At 30.8% G+C, this 23204-nt stretch overlaps 1 non-coding gene across 1 annotated transcript; it reads right to left on the reverse strand.

The window, feature by feature from the left end:
• Positions 1 to 19827: 19827 nt before the first annotated feature.
• Positions 19828 to 19992, reverse strand: LOC145271732 (U1 spliceosomal RNA). The gene has a single exon (XR_013866112.1). It is a non-coding gene; the product is annotated as a U1 spliceosomal RNA (small nuclear RNA).
• Positions 19993 to 23204: the final 3212 nt, after the last annotated feature.

Consider the following 23204-nt stretch of genomic DNA (forward strand, 5'->3'; position numbering starts at 1 on the left):
CTGGTAGATTGTCACATGGGCTAATTCAATATTATATATAAATATTTTTGCCATATTGTCATAATATTATGGTGCATTTTCAGATGGGCTAATTCAAGATTAGATATGAATATTTTTATCATATTGTTATATAATATTGTGTTATATTTTCACATGGGCTAATTCAATATTAGATATGAATATGTTAATCATATTTTCATATAATGTTCTGGTAGATTTTCACATAGACTAATTCAAGATAAGATATTAATATCTTTATCATATTGTCATATAATATTATGGTACATTTTCACATTGGCTAATACAATATTAGATATGAATATGTTAATCATATTGTCATATAATGTTGTGGTACATTTTCACACGGCTTGGGTGGATTATGGAAGATGACGATCGTTTTGGTGTACATTTAAACATAATTCAGAAATGCTCAGCTGAACTAAACACCATACTGTCAACACTCTACAACAAATGCTTTGCAGAATCCTGCTTCTCTAATAGCTGGAATATGGCCTCTGTAGTACCAGTGTAAAAGAATTGTGGTGTAAGGACGGTCTCTCTCAACTATCACCTTAGAATTCTCTTCTCCCTCTTTGTTAAAATATTTTAAACGCTAATCAATCAAGAACTAGTTCACCACATTTCAAAATCTAATCTTCTTTCTGACAAACATGAACGGGAATAAATACATTGAGGACATTATGAAGGTTGCTTCAAGGGAGATCGGTTCCCTCTACCGTGCTAGAAAACTGCTCACACCTGAGAGTATCCGGTGCCCTCATAAGGCAACTATTAACCCATGTATGGCCTGTTGTTGTCACATCTGGGCTGGTGTATCTACCACTAGTCTGCCATTCTGAGGGAGACAAGTATTAGAATTTCCAGTATAATGATACATGACCAGTGAAGAGGTGGAATTTTGCTGCTTGTTCAATTAGTCGAGAGTATGTATATCAAATAGGTATACTTGCTATGAATTCTTCAGAGCACATTTCATTAAAGGACTTGTAAAACTGGCGAGAAGATAGAAAGTAAAGACATCATCGATTTGTAAAATCACAAGCGCAAAATAATTAATGCTGACGTCATCTGAATGTCCTACACGGATAGTGCACTCAATACTGTTGAAATCACCAGTCACTTTGAAAAGAAACGGAATGTTTTATATGAAGTTTTACTAGAATTACTTTGACGACATCATCGAAAAGTTAAAACCAAATCCATAACAAATAATGCACTGTTGAAATGACCAGTAAATTTGAAAAGGAACAGAATGTTTTATATGAAGTTGTGCATGATGTTTGCATTAATGTTCTAAGTATTCCAGTTCTAAAATACTAAAATTTCTTTGACAACCTCACTGGAAAGTTGAATCATAATCAGTAACATTTAATTGCAATTGGTATTCTTTGTATACTTGATTGGAAACGTTCGATTTACTTGGACAGCAATAACGAGGAGATGAAGCAAAATCAATGCATCCTTCACTCTGAAGAATTTTACTATCGGAAACTCTCTCTCTCTCTCTCTCTCTCTCTATATATATATATATATATATATATATATATATATATATATATATATGTGTGTGTGTGTGTGTGTGTGTGTGTGTAATCTAGTATTTCATTAGAAAAATAGATACAATAAAGGAATTTAGTAATAGAAGCTAATATATACATATATATGTATATGTGCATCTAGTACTACAGTAGAAATATAGAAATAGTGAAGACTTATATTATCAGAACCTCATATATATATATATATATATATATATATATATATATATATATATATATATGAGGTTCTGATAATATTTGCTGATAGTTGATTTTCGTTTTTCATTAAGAAAGCATTGTTGCCCGAAGGTTTCTAGTTATTAAATACTAGAAGACCAAAATATGCTTATTACTATGTAGCAACAAATTACTGCTTATGTAAAGATAAATTGAATATATATATATATATATATATATATATATATATATATATATATATATATATATAAATATATATAAATATATATATAAATATAAATAAATATATATATATAACAGTTTTCCATTGATATTCTTTGTATCTTTTATTGGAAATGTTCAATTCAGTGTGACGATAACAACGAGTAAACACAATTTCACCCATTTTCGATGTTTACTTAATTATTAAACCTTAAAACTTAAATTTTGTCAAATCAGAACTGAGTCCCCCCTTTCTTTCCTTCATCTCCTAATATCTTTTTTTCCAATTCATGATAACCAGTTCTGTTAAAGTCTGACAAAGTTTCTGGATTATTGATACGATTCGGTAACAGAAACCTGTGTATCTTAACAGATATAACGGTAGGAACATTATATATATATATATATATATATATATATATATATATATTATGTTTGTTGTTGATTTTTTAAAAAGATATTAAGGTTATCGTTTCCACCTTGGAGATCCGGAGTTTTCTTAAGATATCGCCCTCTTTTTATTTGGACGTGTTTATTTATTTGTTTATTATTTTTTTTTAAACAGTAATCTACGTACACGTGAGTTTTGAGGCCCTACCCCTCTTCATCATAGCTTGACTGTTGTTAGGACTCAAACCCCGGACTTTATGTATTCTAGTCCAGCGTCTTAATTCATCACGCTATGATGGGCATGGACAATTTACTGCTTAGTTTCTATCATTTATCTATTTACGTAGTTTTTGTCGTTGATTTTTTTAATTAAGGTTATCGTCTCTACATTGAAGATCCGGTGTTTTATTAGAAAGTCGCCCTCTTTTTATTTGGACATATTGATTTATTTAAAAAATAGAAAATAAATTAAATGGGCATTGGAAGATTATCAAAGCATATACATAGGTTTCATAAATAACTACACATCAACAGTTTAGTTCCGGGCTCCACCTTAAAAAATAGTAGACAACACATCTATACTCGAGCAAACTTTTATAACAGTAGACTAGAAATATTAGAAATGTTATTAGTTAACACTAAAAACAAATATAAATAAAATGAATTTTAATTATATTACTAACGTCATATAATAAAGTTAGTAAATATATTAAGTAAAAACTTTTATAAATTGTTCCACAACCGGTTAATTGTCCCTGATAATGAATCAAGACAGATTCGAATGGACATAGACATACAATAAATAGAAGCATGGCCAAACTCACATTCGTGATAATTCTAACACAAAGGCATAATCCACACATAAAATTATTTCATTGAAATCAAATGCACTAGAAATATAGGATTGACGAGAAATTATCAAAAATATTAAGAAAAATGTACAACATATTGATTCTAATAATAACATTAATTACTATAATAAATTAAAAACCCTGAACTGCATTATAAGTAAAAACTCCTCATCCTCTATTTAATTTGTTTGACAGAACAAACCTTGTATATTCAAATGCTTATTGGAAGATTTACAAATCTTTCTGTAATAAAAAGAAAAGTTTGTCCGCGCAGACTTCCACTTAGAGGGGTAGATGTAGATCTAAAGATATTTTAATAATAAACTCATTTTTATTTTAATAATTTAATAATTCTAACACAAAGGCATAATCCACACATAAAATTATTTCATTGAAATCAAATGCACTAGAAATATAGGATTGACGAGAAATTATCAAAAATATTAAGAAAAATGTACAACATATTGATTCTAATAATAACATTAATTACTATAATAAATTAAAAACCCTGAACTGCATTATAAGTAAAAACTCCTCATCCTCTATTTAATTTGTTTGACAGAACAAACCTTGTATATTCAAATGCTTATTGAAAGTACAAATAAGTTAGCAGGGATCCCCTCTCTTGTTTAGAATTGCTTTCTAAACAATAAGGTTATCTTTATTGAGGGGGATGTTTTTGTTATTTGAAACAGAATATAAAATGCAATAAACTAATAAAAAAAGTGCTAGCTCTGTGAATCTAAAATTGAATTTAAGAAATTGATCAACGATATTTTGACGGTTCTTTTGTTCATTAATTTGTTAGGTGAAAGTACAGAATAGTTAACAACATGTAGCCTCTAATCCCCTAAAACGTAACAAACATATCTTTTGTTTATTAATTTGTTAGGTGAAAGTACGGAATAGTTAACAAAATGTAGACTCTAATCCCCAAAGCATAACAAACGTATCTTTTGTTTATTAATTTGTTAGGTGAAAGTACAGAATAGTTAACAATCTGTAGGCTCTAATCTCCCAAAACGTAAAAAAGCCACAATCGATATGCTCCTCTCAGTCCTGCCACAAACTTTTGAAACTGCAAATGATGACGTGTCCCATTGACTGTCAACTGGTCCTGAAGTGGGTAACAATAACATTAAATTTATATAAGAAATGATCCCCTAATCTAAAATCTTTAATAGTATCTTACTCCATCTTTGCAGATATTGTTTAAGGTTGTTGAAACATAATAAAAAAAAGATTAGACTTTACAGTTTTAAATGTATAAACTATGCTGGTTTAGATTGTGAAGATTTACGAAAATATTTTTTGACATTTTTTCATAACGGATACATTTTTGTGTGTGTTCGAGGGCAACATTTTTATTGAACAATATTTATTTTCAATTGGTTTATTTTTATAACAGTGTCATTAATTTTTTTACGTATGTACATACCACATTTTCATTACAAAAAATCTAAATTGCTTTAGAAGTGCATGCATATATTGTTTTAATATAGCTGCATTACTAATTCAAGATTAGATATGATTACGTAAATGATATAGTCATATAATGTCGTATATTTTCACATGGACTAATTTAAGATTAGATATGAATATATCAATCATATTGTCATATAATGTCGTATATTTTCACAGGGACTAATTCAAGATCAGATATGAATATATTTTATCATATTGTCATATAATATTATGGTACATTTTTACATTGGCTAATACAATATAAGATATGAATATGTTAATCATATTGTCATATAATATTGTATATTTCACATGGACTAATTCAAGATTAGATATAAAAATTTATACCATATTGTTATATAATATTATAGTACATTTTTACAGTGGCTAATACAATATTAGATATGAATATGTTAATCATACTGTCATGTAATGTTGTGGTACATTTTCACAAGGGTTAATTCAAAATTAGATGTGAATATGTTAATCATATTTTGATATAATGTTCTGGTAGCTTTTCACATAGGCTAATTCAATATTATATATAAATATTTTTACCATATTGTCATATAATATGGTACATTTTCAGATGGGCTAATTCAAGATTAGATATGAATATATTAATCATATTGTTATATAATATTGTGTTATATTTTCACATGGGCTAATTCAATATTAGATATAAATATGTTAATCATATTTTCATATAATGTTCTGGTAGATTTTCACACGGCTTAGGTGGATTATGGAAAATGAGGATCGTTTTGATGTACATTTAAACATAATTAAGAAATGCTCAGCTGAACTAGACACCATACTGCCAAACTCTACAACAAATGCCTTGCAGAATCCTGCTTCTCTAATAGCTGGAAGATGGCCTCTGTAGTACCAATGTACAAGAATGGTGGTGTAAGCACGGACTCTCTCTACTATCGCCCTATAATTCTCCTCTCCCTCTTTGTTAAAATCTTTGCGATGCTAATCAATCAAGAACTAGTTCACCACATTTCAAAATCTAATCTTCTTTCTGACAAACATGAACGGGAATAAATACACTGAGGACATTATGAAGGCTGCTTCAAGGGAGATCGGTTCCCTCTACCATGCTAGAAAACTGCTCACACCTGAGAGTATCCTGTGCCTTCATAAGGCAACCATTAACCCATGTATGGCCTGTTGTTGTCAAATCTGGGCTGGTGTATCTACCACTAGTCTGCCATTCTGAGGGAGACAAGTATTAGAATTTCCAGTATAATGATACATGACCAGTGAAGAGGTAGAATTTTGCTGCTTGTCCGATTAGTCGAGAGTATGTATATCAAATAGGTATACTTGCTATGAATTCTTCATTAAAACTGGCGATAAGATAGAAAGTAAAGACATCATCGATTTGAAAACTTTCTTATATTGTAAAATCACAAGCGCAAAATAATTAATGCTGACGTCTTCGGAATGTCCTTAACGGATAGTGCACTCAATACTGTTGAAATCACCAGTAACTTTGAAAAGAAACGGAATGTTTTATATGAAGTTTTACTAGAATTACTTTGACGACATTCTCGAAAAGTTAAAACCAAATCAATAAAAAATAATGCACTGTTGAAATGACCAGTAAATTTGAAAACGAACAGAATGTTTTACATGAAGTTGTACTAGAATTACTTTGACGACATCATCGATAAAGTTAAAACCAAATCAATAACAAATAATGCACTGTTGAAATGACCAGTAAATTTGAAAAGGAACAGAATGTTTTATATGAAGTTGTGCATGATGTTTGCATTAATGTTCTAAGTATTCCAGTTCTAAAATACTAAAATTTCTTTGACAACCTCACTGGAAAGTTGAATCATAATCAGTAACATTTAATTGCAATTGGTATTCTTTGTATACCTGATTGGAAACGTTCGATTTACTTGGACAGCAATAACGAGGAGATGAAGCAAAATCAATGCATCCTTCACTCTGAAGAATTTTACTATCGGAAACTCTCTCTCTCTCTCTCTCTCTCTCTATATATATATATATATATATATATATATATATATATATATATGTGTGTGTGTGTGTGTGTGTGTGTGTGTGTGTAATCTAGTATTTCATTAGAAAAATAGATACAATAAAGGAATTTAGTATTAGAAGCTAATATATACATATATATGTATATGTGCATCTAGTACTACAGTAGAAATATAGAAATAGTGAAGACTTATATTATCAGAACCTCATATATATATATATATATATATATATATATATATATATATATGAGGTTCTGATAATATTTGCTGATAGTTGATTTTCGTTTTTCATTAAGAAAGCATTGTTGCCCGAAGGTGTCTAGTTATTAAATACTAGAAGACCAAAATATGCTCATTACTATGTAGCAACAAATTACTGCTTATGTAAAGATAAATTGAATATATATATATATATATATATATATATAAATATAAATATATATATATAAATATAAATATATATATATAAATATAAATATATATATATATATATATAAATATAAATATATATATATAAATATATATATATATATATATATATATATATATATATATATATATATATATATATATATATATAACAGTTTTCCATTGGTATTCTTTGTATCTTTTATTGGAAATGTTCAATTCAGTGTGACGATAACAACGAGTAAACACAATTTCACCCATTTTCGATGTTTATTTAATTATTAAACCTCAAAACTTAAATTTTGTCAAATCAGAACTGAGCCCCCCCTTTCTTTCCTTCATCTCCTAATATCGTTTTTTCCAATTCATGATAACCAGTTCTGTTAAAGTCTGACAAAGTTTCTGGATTATTGATACGATTCGGTAACAGAAACCTGTGTATCTTAATAGATATAACGGTAGGAACATTATATATATATATATATATATATATATATATATATATATATATATATATTATGTTTGTTGTTGATTTTTTAAAAAGATATTAAGGTTATCGTTTCCACCTTGGAGATCCGGAGTTTTCTTAAGATATCGCCCTCTTTTTATTTGGACGTATTTATTTATTTGTTTATTATTTTTTTTAAAACAGTAATCTACGTACACGTGAGTTTTGAGGCCCTACCCCTCTTCATCATAGCTTGACTGTTGTTAGGACTCAAACCCCGGACTTTATGTATTCTAGTCCAGCGTCTTAATTCATCACGCTATGATGGGCATGGACAATTTACTGCTTAGTTTCTATCATTTATCTATTTACGTAGTTTTTGTCGTTGATTTTTTTAATTAAGGTTATCGTCTCTACATTGAAGATCCGGTGTTTTATTAGAAAGCCGCCCTCTTTTTATTTGGACGTATTTATTTATTTAAAAAATAGAAAATAAATTAAATGGGCATTGGAAGATTATCAAAGCATATACATAGGTTTCATAAATAACTACACATCAACAGTCTAGTCCCGGGCTCCACCTTAAAAAATAGTAGACAACACATCTATACTCGAGCAAACCTTTATAAACAGTAGACTAGAAATATTAGAAATGTTATTAGTTAACACTAAAAACAAATATAAATAAAATGAATTTTAATTATATTACTAACATTATATAATAAAGTTAGTAAATATATTAAGTAAAAACGTTTATAAATTGTTCCACAACCGGTTAATTATCCCTGATAATGAAGCAAGACAGATTCGAATGGACATAGGCAGACAATAAATAGAAGCATGGCCAAACTCACATTCGTGATAATTCTAACACAAAGGCAAAATCCACACATAAAATTATCTCATTGAAATCAAATGCACTAGAAATATAGGATTGACGAGAAAGCATCAAAAATATTAAGAAAAATGTACAACATATTGATTCTAATAATAAAATTGATCACTTACTATAATAAATTAAAAACCCCGAACTGCATTATAAGTAAAAACTCCTCATCCTCTATTTAATTTGTTTGACAGAACAAACCTTGTATATTCAAATGCTTATTGAAAGATTTACAAATCTTTCTGTAATAAAAAGAAAAGTTTGTCCGCACAGACTTCCACTTAGAGGGGTAGATGTAGATCTAAAGATATTAGACGACTTTAAACGCCATAATCTTACGTGGAGTCTTTTACCGAATTTCCTATGGAGAGACGTCTTTCTTCAATGTCTTAATGCTTTTTTAATGATCAACTAATGCGTAAATGTCGTTCCTCTTCTATGCCTTCATGGTGAGGTCTTTTCCATTGTCTCGTGTAGCTGGCAAATCTATTCTGTGTGAGGGATTGCAGATGAACCAAGACAAGTGTTTGATTTCTATATAGAATCTTTATTTAAATTGACCAGGCATGAATCAGGTGTTTAGATGCAGATCGCGAACGATTGGACCCCCTTTCCTGGCTGTGGCGCTTTCCATCTTCATTTGGAGACCCCTTGATAACACGTTTGCCCTCTCCGGTGATCTAAGCTAAACTTATCAATTCTTCTAAAACTGGAAACTCATGAGACGTTGTCACATGGTAATCTATCTACTAAGCTTCAAGTGCACTCTGGTCATCAGGTATGATTGATGTACAATTGCATCAGTCATGATTCTCCATTGTTCGTAGGAAACCAACTCAACTCTGTCTGCCAGCCATAAGTCGGAAGTTGATAATTATCCAAACAAGAATCAGTAGATACAAAATATCTATTTAATTCAATAAAATATGTCTAAAACAATATTTCTTCTTTTTTTTCAAAACGATAATAATCCTATTTAATTCAATAAAATATGTCTAAAACAATATTTCTTCTTTTTTTTCAAAATGATAATAATCCTATTTAATTTAATAAAATATGTCTAAAACAAAATTTCTTTTTTTTTTCAAAACGATAATAATCCTATTTAATTTAATAAAATATGTCTAAAACAAAATTTCTTTTTTTTTTCAAAACGATAATAATCCTATTTAATTTAATAAAATATGTCTAAAACAAAATTTCTTTTTTTTTTCAAAATGATAATAATCCTATTTAATTTAATAAAATATGTCTAAAACAAAATTTCTTTTTTTTTTCAAAATGATAATAATCCTATTTAATTTAATAAAATATGTCTAAAACAAAATTTCTTTTTTTTTTCAAAACGATAATAATCCTATTTAATTCAATAAAATATGTCTAAAACAATATTTTTAATTCAATAACATATGCCTCCTTAATCATTTCTTGTTTTTCAAGACGATACTAATCATATGTCATTCTATTATATATAATTGCCTCTAAACTATATCCTGAAAACGCTTGTATCAAAATCTGGTTATGATTATCATGTGTCTTCTATTGAATGAGATCATCATAATCTTTAAGCAATATTCTATGGAAAATTATTTCCTTATTTTATGTGAAAACAACAAAGTTTCTGTTCGAAAATGCCTTTATCAGGATTTTACTATTTACCAAAGTACTTCTTTTAAACTCCTCGGCCTAACGTTTACAGGGAATATGAACTGGAATAGATACATTGAGAGCATTGCCAAGGCTGCTGCAAGGAAGGTTGGCTCCCTCTACCGTGCTAGAAAACTACTTACGCCTGACAGTATCCTATACCTCTATAAGGCAACCATTCGCCCATGTATGGAGTACTGTTGTCACATCTGGGCTGGTGCATCTGCTGCTTGTCTCTCGCTCCTGGACAGGGTTCAAAAGAGAGTCGCCAACCTGATAGGTCCTGAACTGTCATCTAGGCTTTAGCCTCTGTCCCATCGACGAGATGTTGCACCCCTCTGCCTGTTCTACAAATACTTAAATGGTAAATGCTCTGGCGAACTGCAAACACTTGTACCTCCCCGACGTAACTACCCCCGACAAACCCGACAAGCTACTAAGTCTCATCCCTTTACAGTAGAGATCCCTAGGTGCAAGAAAGCCTTTTACTCCAATAGTTTCTTCCTCAGAACTGCGGGTCTTTGGAACTCCCTTCCGGGATTCTGTTTTCCCAACTGCAATGATATGCAGAAGTTCAAGTGTAATGTTAACAAACATCTTTCTACTCTTCTCCCCTTCATAATGACCCCGCTAATTAAGTCCCTGATAGTAGCCCCTGCTTCAAAGTGGCACTGTGCCTTGTTTGAGGCGAAAATTTTATTTAAAAAAAAAGTGAATTTATATAAATCAATATAATGTTTAAACAAATTTATATGTGGAGAAATAAAAAAAAATGATTTAACAAATTCTGGAAGAATTTGTGAATACTGTCTTTAATGCTTTAATAAATCAAAAAAGTATGAGAAGTTCGAATCAGAAATTACAAAAAATATGTGTCTTTAAGAAATAGATTGGGTATTTGAAATCGTATGTGAATGACAATACTAAAAATATTTAATTTCATATATTTTTTTTATTTACAGATGTTCCTGCCTGAACGCCGTCATTGAATTTAAATAAATCATCATAATCTTAAAACAATATGCTACAGAATATTCTTTAGAAAATGATTGAATTATACGATTTATAGAAACAAAGTTATTGTTTGAAAATGTATTTCTCAGGATTCTATTATTTAACAATTTTTGGAAGATTTATTTTGTGAAATATGTGTTTAATTTTGAAAGGAATCAAAATGTATGACACCATAGCACCAAGATACATATCTTAGAGACGTAAAATAAAGTAAATGATATATTCTTTGAATAGTATGTGCCTATTCTCAAATTTGCTTAAACATGTGTGAATTTAGAAAACAATACGAGAATGGAAGTTATATTACTTTGAACTTATTTCGTATTCTCTGCTCAAAAAGATCTCCTAACTATGGCTAACTTACATTGCTTTACTAACTCAATATTTGAGAGATAAAAAACTTTAAAGGCACATTAGAATATCTATGTATCTCATATAGAGTCCAAATATTAACTCTGGGTAGTGGGCATCTTCATTTCTGAGGACTTCAACTGAAGTAAAAACGAAAACGTTAAACGTCACAGTATTCTGAAGTGGGTGGATATTCCTGTTCAGAAAATTGCAAGTTAGTTATGCATCCCAAACTCACCCTGCATAGTTATATGGAATAAGTAAGAGAGAATTGCAACCTATGGAAAATTATTTCCTTAGTGAAAACAACAAAGTATCAGGATTTTACTATTTACCAAAGTGAATTTATATAAATCAATATAAGGTTTAAACAAATTTATATGTGAAGAAATAAAAAAAAAATTATGATTTAACAAATTCTGGAAGAATTTGTGAATACTGTCTCTAATGCTCAAATAAATCAAAAAAGTATGAGAAGTTCTAATCAGAAATTACAAAAAATGTGTCTTTAAAAATAGATTGTGTATTTGAAATCGTATGTGAATGACGATACTAAAAATATTGAATTTAATATATTTTTTTTATTTACAGATGTTCCTGCCTGAAGGCCTACATTGAATTTAAATAAAACATCATAATCTTTAAACAATATGCTATAGAATATTCTTTAGAAAATACGTGAAGAAACAAAGTTATTGTTTGAAAATATATTTCACAGGATTGTATTATTAAACAAATTTTGGAAGACTTATTTTGTGAAATTTAATTTTGAAATGAATCAAAATGTATGACACCATAGCACCAAGATACATATCTTAGAGACGTAAAATAAAGTAAATGTTATATTCTTTGAATAGTATGTGCCTATTCTCAAATTTGCTTAAACATGTGTGAATTTAGAAAACAATACGAGAATGGAAGTTGTATTACTTGGAACTTATTTTGTATTCCATGCTAAAAAAGATCTCTAAACTACATTACATTTACTAACTCAATGTTTGAGAGACAAAAAAACTATTTTTTTGATCTCTAAACTTACATTACTTTACTAACTCAATGTTTGAGAGATAAAAAAAACTTTAAAGGCGCATTAGAATAGCTATGTATCTCATAAAGAGTCCAAATATTAACTCCGGGTAGTGGGCATCTTCATTTCTGAGGACTTCAACTGAAGTAAAAACGAAAACGCTAAACGCCACAGTATTCTGAAGTGGGTGGATATTCCTGTTCAGAAAATTGCAAGTTAATTATACATATACGAACTCACCCTGACATAGTTATATGGAATAAGTCAGAGAGAATTGCAACCTTGGTTGAAGTGAATGGTTCTAACGATGGAGGTCTGAACAGACAAAATATCATCATATATTAGAGAGATACAAATCATACCAGATATTATAGGAGCCACGCAGCTTATAAATTTCTACCTACTTATTATTCCTGGTAACGCAAGTGCAAAATAGGTCTAGACAATTGCAATTAAGGGAACAACGAGGATACTAAACAGAGCTCCCGGTACGTTTCAGTAAGAAGGAGGGCAATGTTGCCAGATGGTCTGGCTGCCCCATACACAGCGTTACAATCTTCAAAGGAAGAAAAAGTAAAATGCCACATTATAGTTAAGTCTTAATATTTTTATTAAAAAAATCAACATTAATTATACATATATGAACACACGCCGGAAAAGTCACATTCTTGTGAAGTTTGTGGATGTTTTTTTTTTGATAATCAATTTAAGTCGGACATATGAAAACTCACACTAGTGAAAAGCCACATTCTTGTGAAGTGTGTGGATATTCTTGTCCTAAAAAATCAAGGTTAGTAACCCATATGAGAACTCACACTGGTGAAAAGCCACATTCATGTGAAGTGTGTGGCTATTCGTGTTCTGAAAAATCAACATTAGTTAAACATATGAGAACTCACACTGGAGAAAAGCCACATTCTTGTGAAGTGTGTGAATATGCTTCTTCAATAAAATCAGCATTAGTGATACATATGAGAACTCACACTGGTGAAAAGCCACATTCTTGTGAAGTGTGTGGATATTCTTGTTCTCAAAACTCCAAATTAGTGAGACGTATGAGAACTCACACTGGGGAAAAGCCACATTCTTGTGAAGTATGTGGATATTCTTGTTCCGAAAAATCAACATTAGTTATACACATGAGAACTCACACTGGGGAAAAGCCTCATTCTTGTCAAATTTGTGGGTATACTTTTTCTAGAAAATCCACGTTAGTGACACATATGAGAACTCACACTGGTGAAAAGCCATATTCTTGTGCAGTGTGTGAACATGCTTTTTTCTAACAAATCAACGTTATTCAGACATATGCGAACTCACACTGGTGAAAAGCCTCATTTTTGTCAAGTTTGTGGAAATACTTTTTCTATAAAATCCACGTTAGTAACACATATGAGAACTCACACTGGTGAAAAGCCATATTCTTGTGAAGTGTGTGGCTATTCTTGTTCTGAACAGTCAACATTAGTGAAACATATGAGAACTCACACTGGTGAAAAGCCATATTCTTGTAATGTTTGTGAATATGCTTCTTCTATAAAATCAGCATTAGTGATACATATGAGAACTCACACTGGTGCAAAACTACACCGAAATAGAGATAGAGACAAGAAAAGAAGGATGGAAACAAAATAAGCAAGCAGGGAAGTTCCAGGAGGAGCTCAGCAAGGAGTACATAAACAAGGATGGCTCACTCCAATAGATCATGAGTGGGAGACTTCCATTTGGTGAGAAAAGACTTATTGTAGCCGGGCAAGTTTAGGGCTTACTCACAAATGGATTAAAAAATGTCTGGCCTACAAACAAATGGGCAGTGTAGGTTGTGCCACTCAGCGATTAAAAGCCCAAGCCATCTAATGTCTGCATGTCAAATCTTATTGGTAGATGGCCATTACACTGCTCGTCACAACAAAATATGCAAGTACCTCCATTGGAAGATCTGTGGAGAGATGCAACTAGATAGGTCGTCGAACATCTGGGAACATGAACCACCACCAATAACATCAAACAGAAATGTGACTGTGTTCTATAACAAAGACATACAGGCAGGCAGATACATAAAAGACAAGGGTATCAAATCAGATATTGTCACATGGAACAAGCCTGAAAGAACTGCCACAGTCCTAAATGATTTCGGCCTTTACAGAGCTGAACGGGAAATGATAACAAAATAACAGGACCTAAAAAATGATCTAAAAACGACATGGTCTCTGAAAGAAATAAAAATATTACCGGTTGCGATCGGAGCAATTGGCTTAATAAAAAAGAATCTTCACAAATACTAAAAAGCAATCCTTGGGAGACCAAACTGTAACGAAATACAGATAGCAGCTATAAAGGCAATAGCATATATTCTTAAAAGATCCCTCGGATATAAATTTAAATCATAACAGCATCAAGTGTTAGCTCCAGGAAAAAGCCTCTTGATCTCTTAAAACTTACTGAAGTATTTTTTAGAGTGAAAAGCCACATTCTTTTGAAGTGTGTGGATATTCTTATACCGAAAAACCAACGTTATTCAGACATATGAGAACTCACATTGGTGAAGGAGAGAACATGAATGCCTGCTAGACACTGTCCTCGAGTGTCTAAGGTCTCTCTCTACAGGGGTTTGTCAGAACAACCTGGCATGAAGATGCTTTTTCCATAGAAGTAAATCCCGACCAAATAGTCAAAATCACATAGTATTCGCGGCACAAATAAGATCTCCTCACTATGGCTAACTCACATTAGTTTTTAAGAGGAATTGTGCCCCTTCTCCAATTGATATTACCTCAAGTAATAGCACAAAGCTGGATACTCCACCAGACTAGATGAATTCTTGTCCTGGAATCCAGTAAGACCAAGAGACCAAAATAAAAAATATACTACAGCAAAAATGGTTAATTGGGGAGAGGGAAATTATGTTCCGAACTTCTTTACTAACTCAGTGTTTGAGAGATGAAGAACTTAAATGGAACATTCGAATATCTATGTATCTCATATAGAGTTCAAGTGTTAGCCCCAGGTTGTGGGCCACTTGATTTCTAACTTCGACTGAAGTAACATAAAACAAAGTAAAAATCCACATTCATGTGAATTGTGGATATTCTTGTTCTGAAAAATCAGTTCCAGTGAAACATGAACACTCATACTGATGTAAATTTACGTTTATTTTATTCCTTTTATTTCTGAGAATTCAGCTGAAGGAAAATAATACAAAAATGGAAACGTCACATTGGTTCTCAAAAATCCAAGTTGCTGACACATTTGTGAACTCACACTGGTGAAATGCTACATACTTGTGAAGTGAGTGGCTAAAACATTTGACTGTCTTACACCAACACTACAGTTACAGCAAAATAGTGACAGATGATCAAGCAACACAACTCTGGTTGACAGAGGGGGACATCAGCCTCATACCCAAGATGCAGAAAACAATGCCCAGATACATAAACCACCAACCAACTCCTCATTCATCTCATAGTTGACGTTATATATGACCATCTATCTGTGAGCTGCCTTGAAAATGAGAAGACATGATGCAGAATAGAATGCAGAGGACCAACGTCTTAGAAGATTGTAAGAAGATGCAAAAATCGATTATCATGTGCTACAGTCATCGTTACTTCGATGCCTTGAAATATGCAAGATTCAACCAGTAATCCAACAAAGACTGGCGGCTCACATCCAGATGTAAAACACCATCATATTACTAAGTCACAATAGAGGAACGAGAATCATCCCTTATGTAAACATCAAGAGGGGGGATACTCCAATGTGACAGCTTGTCTTACGTTTTTGTAGTGCAATAGATGCACCCCACAACCTCCTCAATAAGAGTCGGAGCACTTACAATGTTGAGTCACAACTGCCGTTGAGATCCACGCAAGACAGAGAACGATCTTCATTACATGGATGACTTAAGTCGTATGATAAGCTCTGATAACAAGCTGCACAAATGTCTACAGATGGTACACACCTTCTCCAATGATATTGGAATGAAGTTTGGCCTAGAAGAGCAGAAACCCTAGAAATACATTGGCATATAATAAAACGACAACATACTACATGCCAACAAATGCCACACATATATTAATGCTTCTGGTTGATACCATCGATATTCTGGCAATATTATTCTACAATTATTGTAATATCCCCAGGTTTTCTAATTTCATTGTCATGTTTTAATTGTTTGGTGAATTTTTGTATTTTTCAATTCCATTTTTATAACTATTTCTCGGTTGAATAAACTTCGATGATTTGCAAATAAAATCATGTTATCACTGTAAAACTTTGTTTCTTTATTTATCAAAAATTGAACTTTTAAGGATGAATAATAATTTGTTCATGCTGTTCGATTTCTAAGTGTTCATCTAAACCAATAATAGAAACTTCTCGTTTGTACAGGAAAATTTATGAGATTTTCACTGTAAAATCAGTAAATATACATTTTTATGTTGATATCGGTTTAAGATTGCAGCAGTCTATGAATAGACATAATTGTACTATTCGTCATAGAAAGTTGATCATTGACAGCAGTGACTTCTTAGCCTTTAACGCTGAAAAAGAAATAACCTTTGAAATTTCTTAGAACACGTTTTTTAATCACAATTACATTATAGTCTTTAAACTGATTGGACATTGAACTGATATTAAAGTGCGTATTTTATTCTTATTAAAAATAAATATCAAACATAAGTCACATATTTATTAGTTTAAGAGTTCAGACAATCAAGTACTTCTGTCTAATGTATAATCACTGAAAAAGTTAATCACTTAAAAGAAATTTATAGAGCATATTAACAAAAAATACATTGACAAATGTTAAAAAGCTACAAAACTTCATTCAAATTTCAATGAATGTAAAAATAATTAATGTTTTGAAACTTTCGACGATAATGAATTATAATGTTAAGATAATGAATGAAATAAAATGTACTTTTTAAACTAAAAATGCATGACTATTTAAAAGCGATTGAAATTTACACGCATCTTCATTCACACGTTAACACAAATTTTAATTTTCACAAAAAATATGGATGACACGATTTGTAATAATTTCGTCTAATAAATTACACTTTTCTATATCATTTATTATTTAAAGAGAATAGATTTTAAAATACACAAGTAAAACATTTTTCCATACAAAATTCGGATAAAACTTGATATACATTTTATATATTAATACAGTAAATTTATTGATGATATTTTCAACTAAAAATTGCATTATTATCCAAAAATACAAGACATTAATGCAAAAAGAGAGAATTTACTCCTCTAGATGTTAGAACAATACCAATCAACATAAAACTTTCATTAGCTCAAATACCTTACCGAGTCGATCAGTACCATGAAAAAAGTAGTTTTTATTACGATGGCGTTGGAAAAAATAATTTTTATTATGGTAGTGTCGGAAAATTTCAGCTAAAATTTAAATTTATTTAATTTAAATAAATTCATTGTAAAAATGTAGAGAAGTAATCAACCATCTCAGCAAAAATAACATTCTTAGTGACACACAATATGGTTTCCATTCTGCTAGATCTACAGATCTACAAACATAGATTCCATGATCAAAGCTTCTTTCTTAGAACTGCACGCCTGTGGAATTGTCTTCCTTTTTCCTGCTTTCCAGCTGTCTATAATATGGTTGTCTTCAAGTCCAACGTGAACAAGTTTCTGATGAGCCGTTCCACTTAAGTTAACAAATTTACCGAACTTCCATTACTATCGATTACTATATTGTCCTTTTGACTGCTCTACACTCTTTAATCCTTATCCTTGAGTGGCCTATCGGCCTTGATAAGTGGTGACACCTATGTAAAATAATACCTTGAAAGATAAATATTAGTTTTCTGGGATTATTTCAAAGATAGTTACTAATGTAAAGTATTAAGATTTTGAATTTAAAAAAAATTTGCCTTCATAAAAAATGTTTAATAAACCTCCAAAATAGAGAGTTTATTGTTTACCTGAAAATGTGCGACTAATATTATGCCCGTTAAATGTACTGACTGCTCCTGTTATTTGTCATACAGAAACAATGTCTAAAGTTGTTTAAAAATGTACGACTAAATTATGTACGACTATTTGCTCCTGCTGTTTTGCTATCAAATCAACTTCGACATGGTCGGTTTTTCAGCGAAATAATATCGTAAAAATCTGCTGTCGTATTATCAAAATAAATAATAAAATGAATTTGCTTATAAGTTTCAGTCGATAGGATATCTTTACCGATTATCTTTTTAGGTTCATATAAAACACATTTACAAAAAATAAATTACTTTTTTAATATTCTCTCTTAAGGCAGAAAGTAAATCAATATATATGAAATCCTTAAAGACTGGGACAATTATTTTTCTCAATTCTCTGTGCCATTTTCTTCGTTGTTTCCATTAAAATCTTTGTGAAAAAATTAACAGGTTTATTTTTAAAATTTTCGTACCTTGGTTTTACTAATTATACTGAGACGGTCGATTGGGAAAAAATGAAAGAGAAAGATAGAGCGTTGTAGAGTGGAAGTACCGGGAGAGAGATAAAAAGAGTGGGAGATGAGAATAGGTTAAGAGATATTAAGACAATGAGAAAGAAATAGAGATAGTGGATGAAAGCGGGATGGAGGTGGAGGAAGAAGATAGTAACAGAGATATTTTTCGAGGTAAAGGTAGATTTAGTTGTATAGAAAACAGAAAAGTTATGAAGAGAGATAGGAGAGAGAGGATAAGAAGGAAGGAGAGACCAATGTATTGTGACAAACAAACAAATACTACACATTTATATCCCTATTAATCACTATTTCCCTATTTTTTCTGAAACTACAGAGAAAATAAAATCTATAACTTCCTCTTCCTTTTAATAAAACATTGTCTATTTGTCAGACTCATCACCAGCTAATCCCTTCACAATTTAGTTTGGAGAGAATTGAGTTTTTTCACGGGTAAACCCCAACATCCAACTTTTATGACATCATTATTTTGGCAAACAAATAAGTCTGAGCGCATCGTTCAACTTGGCTTAGATGTCCAATTTCCGGGGTATGGCTGGTTGTCAAATAATACACACGAATTCTGGTTGGTAGGTTGCTAGCTCTATATCGAGAGTAGACAGTTTTAGTAGTTGGAGGTGAGAGTTGGGTGGATTTCTTATGCTTAAGAGATATTTAGGGCAAATGTTGGTGTTATGGACATGCAAATTAGATACCACCAGAACGTAATAACTGAAGAGGATAATAAACTGGTCGAGAGAAACGGCTTGTTTTGTGGCGTGTATAGAGACAAGTGATTGAGGGGGAGGGTGGAGGAACGGAATGTCCTTACACATATCAGTGGTTTTCTGCTCAGAAAACGGAGTGGGGAAGGATTTCTTATGTTTATTGCATCATCGGCGTGAGCGCATACGCAAGCCACACACACAGAAATAGCGCATCAGAATCATCCACATTTGAGACAATCACAAAGATCGACCGAACCGCAGGGCAATTGCAGCGCCATATCTTGGAGGGAACGACCTTAATGACCACCATTTACCCCTATGCTAGATAAGTATCAATATTTATTTGCTTTCTCGCGAAAAACAAAATGTGACACAAGGTGTTTTTTATTGTGGATGAAAACCAACTCCCCCAAAAAGGGTATTCTTGAAGATGCATAAATAAAATTGTCTTAGTACAGAAGAGTCCACATTTACTAAGGACAAATTAACTTAAGTGTAGTATACTACACTCTACTAGCCCGTACCAAGTAAGTATAACCTTTCTGTTGTGTTCGCCACCGTTTTTATATCACACTTACATAATCACCATCGACAGATCTTAATAATATACTAAAGTCCCATCAACATAACTCTAGCCAATATTTTTTCGGTCACCAATAACAACAATTCATAACAAAAGTTACTATAATTTAAACATACCAACATTTCCACAACGACGTTATATTTTACAGTAATATTTAATTTTAATATGATTTACATATAAACAATATGAATAGCACTACTATTATTTAAATTTATCAACATTTTCACAAAAGACATCAATTCTGAACGAAGTTTGTATTTTACATTAATACGTAATGTTAAGGTCGTTTACTGATTAACAACATGCATTCACAACAAAAACTACTAGAATTCAAACCGGCAACTAGAGCGGCTAGTTGCAAGGGCAGGGTTATAAACGGTTTGGACTGCGCTGAAGCAGGTAGGTTGCAGCAAATCACTAGGACTTAGTAATTGTATTTGAGGCTGTCCCCCATGGTGATATTGATTCTGACGGATGTGTTCCAGAGTTGGTTTGACGATCGCAGGTTCATTCACCAATAATAGCAATTAATAACAAAAAATTACTATTATTTACACTTATCAACATTTCCACAACGAACTTAAATTTTACATGAATATTTAATGTGAAGATCGTTTATATATCAACAACATAAATTCACAACAAAAACTTCTATCATTCAAACCGACGACTAGAGCGGCTATTTGTAAGGGCAGGATTATTAACCGGGAGGTTTTGACTGCGCTGAGCAGGTCGGTCGACCATGTTGATACCCATTCTGACGAATGTGTTCCAGAATTGGTTTGACAAGGGTACCATCCCAGGTCAAGTCACCAAAGGGAGTAATCACATTACTGAGGAAAACGGATAGGCATGTAAGTAAAGAATTAAATTAAACACAGAGCTAAAGAATCATCTGCAATTTGGATCAGATCAACGCTTTTATTAGGATGGACAATCACTTCCTGGGATCTATTTTAGAAACCGCCGGATTCAAATAGGGCTTCTGCATGGATCTCCATACTGCACCACATGACGACGGCAGTTGTGCAGGTAAACAGAATGTGTTCGAAATCCTTTGCCATCTCTTGATCTGCTTTACGTTCTTTTGTAAGGAGGCAAATTGAAATCACCGTCATGCTTTCAATACATGTACGAAAAGAACACAGGGGCCCATAATCAACCACAGCAAGTTGACAGGTCTGCAGTTTAGGGTCAGGAGGGTACCTTCATATCCGACAAATATTTAAAAAAACCTTATTACATTTACATTTTAATTAAAAAATTAAATAGTTTCATTCTTTCTATTTTTAAGGTTACAGACAAATATTTTTAAAAAACCTTATTACATTTACATTTTAATTAAAAAATTAAATAGTTTCATTCTTTCTATTTTTAAGGTTACAGACAAATATTTTAAAAAAAACCTTATTACATTTACATTTTAATTAAAAAATTAAATAGTTTCATTCTTTCTATTTTTAAGGTTACAGACAAATATTTTAAAAAAAACCTTATTACATTTACATTTTAATTAAAAAATTAAATAGTTTCATTCTTTCTATTTTTAAGGTTACAGACAAATATTTTAAAAAAAACCTTATTACATTTACATTTTAATTAAAAAATTAAATAGTTTCATTCTTTCTATTTTTTTTTAGGTTAAAGACTATTTTTTTAAAAGCATTATCAGAACATTTATATTTTTTTAAAGTTATTAAATCGTTTTATTCTTTGTATTTTTAGGATAGGTAGGAGAATATATATACACGCATATACTCGCACATACACACATATATATATACACACACATGTATGTGCATATACACTCACAAACATCCACAGTGTATGTGCCTACATAGTATGTATTTATATATTTTTTTAAAGTTATTAGTTTTATTCTTTGTATTTTTAAGGTTAATTTTGTAAATGTTTTCATCTAATGAAAATATCGTTGATTCGTTGTCGTAAATTATGATATGAAATTAGAAACGATTCTCTTAATACTCGCGTAAAGACTATATTTTGTATAATTAAGGTTATCAACTTTGTTTACAAGGTAATATGTAAGAACGAGAGAACTTGTTTCCTCCGTTTGACTATAGGTGGCGTTACTGTCTGTCCACTCAGTTACGGAAGCACAAAATGTATATAATGGCACCCTTGAAATAAAAATAAATATTTTTGTTATATTTTAATTTTAAACATGTTTTTTTTTTTTGCAAACATATTTAAGTTTTATTTCTTTTTTTTTCAAACATATTTACATTTTTTTGTTTTTGTTTTTTGTTTTTGCAAACATACTTAAGTTTTATTTTTCCAAATTTACGTTTTTTTTATTACGTTTCTTAGAGAACATCCTTTAAGGAATACTCTAGAAAACACATGCCACTTAGAGGTAAAATGTTATCAACAATTGCATCCGTTATATGGTTTGTCAAGGGTTAATTGGCGACAAAGATTGTAATAGATTGCGCATGTTTACAAAATAAAAAATAAAAATAAAAAAACTGTATTTGAAAAAAAATAACAAAATAACAAAAACAAAAAAATATGTTTGCAAAAAATAAAAAAAAAGAAAGAAAAGACGTAAATGCGTTTGGAAAAAAAAGAAACGTAAATGTTTCCAAAACAAACAAAAAAAAAAAAAAAAATAAATAAATATGAAAAAGAAAAAAAAAACGTAAATGTTTCCAAAACAAACAACAAAAAAAAACAAAAAAAAAATAAATATGAAAAAACGAAAAAAAAAAACGTAAATGTTTGAAAATAAACAAGCAACAAAACGTAAATATGTTTGCAAAAAAAAAAAAAAACGTAAACATGTTTGAAAAAAAAAAAAAAAAAAAACCTAAACATGTTTGGAAAAATAAAACTTAAATATGTTTAAAAATAAAACTTAAATATGTTTGCAAAAAAAAACAAAAAAAAACGTAAATATGTTTAAAAAAAAAAAAAAAAAAACATGTTTGGAAAAATAAAA

The sequence above is a fragment of the Euprymna scolopes genome, chromosome 46, assembly GCF_053919585.1.
Source record: "Euprymna scolopes isolate OS-2025 chromosome 46, ASM5391958v1, whole genome shotgun sequence".
In the NCBI taxonomy this organism is placed as follows: Eukaryota; Metazoa; Mollusca; class Cephalopoda; order Sepiida; family Sepiolidae; genus Euprymna; species Euprymna scolopes.